Source organism: Falco rusticolus, chromosome 17, assembly GCF_015220075.1.
Source record: "Falco rusticolus isolate bFalRus1 chromosome 17, bFalRus1.pri, whole genome shotgun sequence".
Lineage (NCBI taxonomy): Eukaryota > Metazoa > Chordata > Aves > Falconiformes > Falconidae > Falco > Falco rusticolus.
This window is the reverse complement of record NC_051203.1, coordinates 2,429,697-2,435,696: the sequence shown is the minus strand read 5'-3', so window position 1 is coordinate 2,435,696 and position 6,000 is coordinate 2,429,697. Positions and strand designations below refer to the sequence as shown.

General features: G+C 49.3%; 1 protein-coding gene across 4 annotated transcripts in view; it reads right to left on the bottom strand.

Moving 5' to 3' along the window:
* FKBP5 (FKBP prolyl isomerase 5) overlaps positions 1-6,000 on the bottom strand; it is a 29,979-nt gene that overhangs the window by 22,020 nt on the left and 1,959 nt on the right. Inside the window, exon 1 of one of the 4 annotated variants that reach the window (XM_037410412.1) lies at positions 1,401-1,486. The exons of 2 other annotated variants lie outside the window; for them this stretch is intronic. The gene's annotated coding sequence lies outside the window, so the exon portion shown is untranslated. Of the gene's footprint in view, positions 1-1,400; positions 1,487-6,000 lie in introns of those variants that run through there. One more of the 4 variants, XM_037410415.1, reaches the window with a different exon arrangement.

Below are 6,000 nucleotides of genomic sequence, written 5' to 3'. Positions count from 1 at the left end.
AGGGGAAAAAAAGCAAAAGGGGGGGAAGGGGGGAAAAAGCAAAGGGGGGGAAGGGGAAAAAAAAGCAAAAAGGGGGGGAAGGGGAAAAAAAGCAAAAGGGGGGAAGGGGAAAAAAAGCAAAAGGGGGGGAAGGGGAAAAAAGCAAAAGGGGGGAAGGGGAAAAAAAGCAAAAGGGGGGGAAGGGGAAAAAAGCAAAAGGGGGGGAAGGGGAAAAAAGCAAAAGGGGGGGAAAGGGGAAAAAAGCAAAAGGGGGGGAAGGGGAAAAAAGCAAAAGGGGGGGAAGGGGAAAAAAAGCAAAAGGGGGGGAAAGGGGAAAAAAGCAAAAGGGGGGGAAGGGGAAAAAAGCAAAAGGGGGGGAAGGGGAAAAAAGCAAAAGGGGGGGAAGGGGAAAAAAGCAAAAGGGGGGGGAAGGGGAAAAAAGCAAAAGGGGGGGAAGGGGAAAAAAGCAAAAGGGGGGGAAGGGGAAAAAAGCAAAAGGGGGGGGAAGGGGAAAAAAGCAAAAGGGGGGGAAGGGGAAAAAGCAAAAGGGGGGGAAGGGGAAAAAAGCAAAAGGGGGGGAAGGGGAAGGGGAAAAAAAGCGAAAGGGGGGGGAAAGGGGAAAAAAGCAAAAGGGGGGGAAGGGGAAAAAAGCAAAAGGGGGGGAAGGGGAAAAAAGCAAAAGGGGGGGAAGGGGAAAAAAGCAAAAGGGGGGGAAAAAGGGGAAAAAAGCAAAAGGGGGGGAAGGGGAAAAAAGCGAAAGGGGGGGAAAAAGGGGAAAAAAGCGAAAGGGGGGGAAAAGGGGAAAAAGGCCCCAAAGGGGGGGAAAAGGGGAAAAAAGCAAAAGGGGGGAAAGGGGGGGGAAAAAGAAAACAGGAAAAAAGAAAAAAGGGGAAAAAAAGGGGAAAAGAAAAAAGGGAAAAAAGAAAAAAGGGAAAAAAAAGGGAAAAAAGGGCCATATTCTGTCCAACTTTTTATTGACCACTGCTGAAAGTCAAGATGAAAATTAACAGGATGGAAAAACCAGCGCTGGCTGCTCTGGGGTTCCTTCCTTGAGCCCCACTCAGCACCAGGCGCTCGCACGGCGCCACACCAGCCCTCGAAGCTTGGGATTGCAACACAGGATGGACATTTTTTTTTTTTTTTTTTAAATGCAAAGGTCGGGCTAAAAACCAGCAAATCGAGAGCAAATCTCCCCGGGGGAAGACGTGGGGCCCCGAAGCTGGGGGGCATCACCCCACGGCACAGCCCCGATGCACCCCTAGCCTTCATCCCCGGCAGGTAACGAACACCGCCGCAATTAGTGTAGCAGCTGGGCTCTCTCCACTGTCCCACCGTGGTTTCGCTTCCCCCTTGATTAGAAAAACTATTTTTTCAATATTTTTTTTTCCTAATAACAATCTAATTTTTTTCTAATACTATACCTGCTTACTGAGCAAACCGTCCCCGTGGAGCGGGCGAGGGATGACCAGAGCAGCAATTTTCCCCGGACAAGGGCGTTTTAAGATGCCTGCAGGGCAGAGACCCAGGGAGACGGCGCTTGAGCCACCAATAAATTAAAATTGGGATTTCTAAGACCTTCTCAAACCCGACAAGGCACCTCCACCCCGACCCATACGGATGCCCCCAGGCACCACGTGCCATTTCTCACACCCATATAGCACAACTTGAATTAAAAATTAACTTTTTTTTTTCCCACCCCCCCACCCCTAAAAAATCCTGGCCACTTGCCTTTCCAATAAATTTAGAAAAAAAAAAAAAAAAAGCCAGCCATAAAATTTCAAGTATCTCTAGCTGAATAAGACTCACATGGCTTGATTGACTTCCTAGCATGCACGTTGTGCAAGCGGCTAACATCCCGGCGGGCCAGTCATGGCAACTTTTATTCAAACAGAAAAACAAAACGCAAACAGAGCTGCTTTAGAGCCTCCATCCTCCATCGGGGTGAACCCGAGCGAAGCCCCTGGTCTCTGCCCCGGCGTTGACTCCTGCCCACCCAGACCCCGGTACCCCCGCCCTGAGCATCCCTCCAGCATCCCAAGGCCACCCAGTGGGGACACCCCAGGGAGGGATGCGGTCACCCAATCACCCCCCAAGCTCCAGAAGGTATCGGTGCTATTAACCGACGAGCGGAAGCAAGGGAAGGTTTTTAAGCAATTAAAAGAATAACGAAGGGAGAAAAGGAAACTACTGCATGCGGCTAACTTAAATACAACGGTATGTGTTCCCGTCACACTTGCTTAATCATTTTGCCTAGCTAATATTTTTAAGTTTCTGAAGTGGTTTTAGTTCAGATCCAAGTCATAACTGATTTTTTTTTTTTTTAAATATGTTGAATAAGAGGCTGCCCTCAAGTTTCAGCTGCAGCGAGAGGAACAAGTGAGCAGGACGGCTCGCTGCTCCCTGCCAGAATAAATATTTCAACAGAAAGCAACGTGGGTTCAGCCTGTCTGCATCCCCCAGGAGCGAGGCAAGCGCACCCACACCAACCACATGCAAAAAGACTTTCAGCAAGGAGTTGTTTTTCTCCCAGTTTACAATATATAAACCCATTAAAAAGAATCTGGTTGCTTTTTTTTTTTTTTTTTGCCTTTTTATTTTTTTTTGCCTTGTTATCCAGCAAGGAAATGCTTGCTCGGTGGTTTTTCCAGGTTGCTTGAAAATAAGAAATCGCAGGGATCAAGCTCCTTTGGACTCGACCCTCCTGCGAGCATCCCACCAGCAGCCTGTGGTCCATCCCCTCCAGCGTGGGTACCAGAGACACAACGCCCTTTGCTTTCATGTGAAATGGAAAAAAAACAAGCAATATATTTTTTTTTCCCCTTCCTTTATTCCAAAAGACAAACGCACACTGGGGAAAGCAAAAGCCATAAACATTTATGGGTTGTTGCTCTTCCAAGGGGAGAAGGTGCCAGGGATGGGATGTGATGGAGGGTTTTACACACCGATGCTCTGCAGCTCCCACCCCGGCTGCCTCCAAAGCCAGCCCCAGCCCCAGCGAGGATTTCAGCTACCCCCACCACGAAAATCACGACAAGTCTCTGCCACATGCGGCACATCCCAGAAATAAGTGGGAAAAATGGGAATGCCAGAGCCAGCAGCAAAGCCTCTGCTCTCCACCAGCAGGGAGAGGCACCAGCCTGCACCCATCCCGCTGCTGGGCAGGCTGACACAGCCTCAGATGATGGTAAAAAGAAATCAAAAAAATATTAATAAGCGTATAAATAGCTGTTCCACACCTGCCCAGGCTTCTTGGGAGATGGCTGGCCAAGGGGCTGAGCACCCTAACGAGCTCAGAGGCCGTTATATACAGACACTCACATAACAGCAGGGAACACAATTTCCTAATGCTTTCGTAAATTAGGATTATGTAACTGGAGGGGGGAAAAAAATAATAATAATATAGCCAAGCAGGTTATATAAGCCATCTTTAAAAAGTGAAAAAGTACTTGACATCCCACTACCCACTCCTTGGCACCCTCTAACTGTTTTTTTTGCCATCAAAAACGAGCAGGCTCCTTTCATCGTGTCTTCTCCCCTGGTCAAAACAAGCAGGGAGAACAGAGCCAGCCAGGTTTTTTGGGACACTGGAAAGAAATATTTCACCTCTGGCTACTAAATGTGAGGCTCCCCTGGCCGTACCGCACATCCCGGGAAAGCCGGACCCTGCCATGGGGGGCTCGGAGCATCCTCCTGGCAGCAGCTATACCAACACCGAGGAAATCCAAATTTAAGAGACAGCTTGGGGGGGGGGGGGGGTGTAACTAAAATAAATACGAAATGGGAATAAAGAAAGGCCTCGTTTGCAAATTCTGTTCTAATTTAGCCTTTTCTCCAGAATAAATCTGACGATTAAACTTGGGTTTATTTAATTCTTTTTAATTTCTAAAAGCATCTCGGTCCTCACCAACAGATTTAGGGGTTTCTCCAACAAAACTTTCAGCCACGTGACCCTGAACCGCAGCTCTGCTGTATTTCATCGCTTACCCCTCTAAGACACAAATCTGCTGTATTTAATCACTTACCCCCACGCACAAGGGCTGGGCAGCATCCTGAGAGCCCCGGTGTCAAATCCTGGGGGGGGGAGGGGATCCCCAACTTGGCATTGCCACGCACCCAGGAATAACCCAGCACCCCTTTTTTTGATGCTCCGTGTGCCCCCACGGTCTATAAATGCCAAATTATATCGGGCAAATGGCAATTCTTGGCATGTTGTGAAACAGCAGCCTGTTCCCGTGCCAAACGGGGATTGCTTGGAGGCGACAAGGAAACGCCACGAGCAGCCAAGCTGCCGGAGGGGGACCGGGACCACCGCCACCATCGCTGCAGGATGCTGCCACGGTGCAGGGGCTCAGCCCCGGGGCAGCCAGAAGCCACCGAGGATGCCACGGCTTTGGGGACAACGTGGCATCACCGTGGGGTCACCCCACCCCGCCAGCCCAGAGCAGCGGCAAAGTGCACATGAGCACACGTGTCCACACACACATACGTGTGCAGGCACACAGACGTGTGCATCGCTTGAGGATGGGGAGGGAGCCCACACCTGCACCGGGACGGGGGTCACAGCCCAGAGATGATGTATTTGCCAGGCGGTGCCTCCTAGAGCGCGTTTTATTGAATTCAGTGATTAAATTTAACATAAATCCAAAAGCATTTGATGTGGGAATACGTTTAATGAGGGTAATTTTCTAAGAGCGATACTACTACGGATGAAGACGGGACATTGCTGGCAGAAGACTATTTAATTGCAGTCCCCTCGTCCCACCGCTTCCCTTCTGACTGCTATTTACTACTATTTTCCAGATTTTCCAATACATTCACTCGCACGATCAGAAATCCTTATTTCAATCCCAATTAATTGATTATGGAAAAAGCTCATTGGCCCCATGACAAACAGGTTCCATGAACAACTCGTACGTTAAGAGCGCTCGTGACCATTTCTTTGTGTCCACAAACATACACCATGAAAATAAATTAAAAAAAAACAACCTTGCCAAATAATTTATTATTTCCCCCATGATACGCACGAGATCGGTACGAGCTCTGCAGCTCCCTCAAGGGGCTGTAACAACTTTATATAAACATATACAACTGCGAGCAAATATTAAAAAAAAAATAAATAGCACACAAGTATAAATAACTAAGAACAAATTAGTCTCTAAATATTTCACAGAATATTTTCCCCTCTGAGCCAGCGTGGCCACGCAGAGGCAGGCCTGGGTGCTGAGCATCTCGAGCCTTACGGCAAACTTTCTCCTTCTGCAAGCCATAATTAAAACGCACCTAATTACACAACCGGGATGTTCCTGAAGGACACAATTTGATTTTTACTTGAGAATTGTCCTTATTTTCTGCTTCGTCCCAGCAGGAAGATGCTCTAAGAGTGCTGGGGAAGGACCTCAACAAAATTCAAGCGTGTGCTGGGCAAATACAGCCTTGGGAAGCTATGATTATTTGCTGTTATTTTTTTAAAGAAGAAAATAGTTGCACAAGCCATCATCCCAGCAGACACCTCTGCTCCGGGCAGGACGGGCATCGCGAGCAGCTCGCATCATGCCAGCCTTCCCCCCCAGACCCCCTCCAGCACGGGTCCTGCTCCATCCTCCCAGCCCAAAACCACAAGAGAGGCCCCATGTCACCATCCCTCCCAGCGACTTTCAGCAGAAGTGATCACTTCTCCACTAATTCCCCAGAAATCTGCTTTTTTTTTTTTTTCCCCTTTTTCTTTTGCCCTCCTTTTTTCCACGCTGTCACCCACTGCCTGCAGCACAAGCCCTGCCCGCTTCATCACCCCAACCCCCACCCCCCCCCCAGCAACCCATCACCCCGGCTCCTGGGAGCACCCAGCTCCATCACACCGAGGGGACCCCAGCGTCCCCATCAAGGGGACCCCAGCACCACCACCTTTGGGCTACAAAATTCTCAGCCCCACGCTCCCAGTTAACCCTTTGCCGTCATTCCCACCGTTCCGGCGCTGTTTCTGTGTGTGTGCGTCCCCCAAGCAGTTTTGTCCCATCTCCAGGG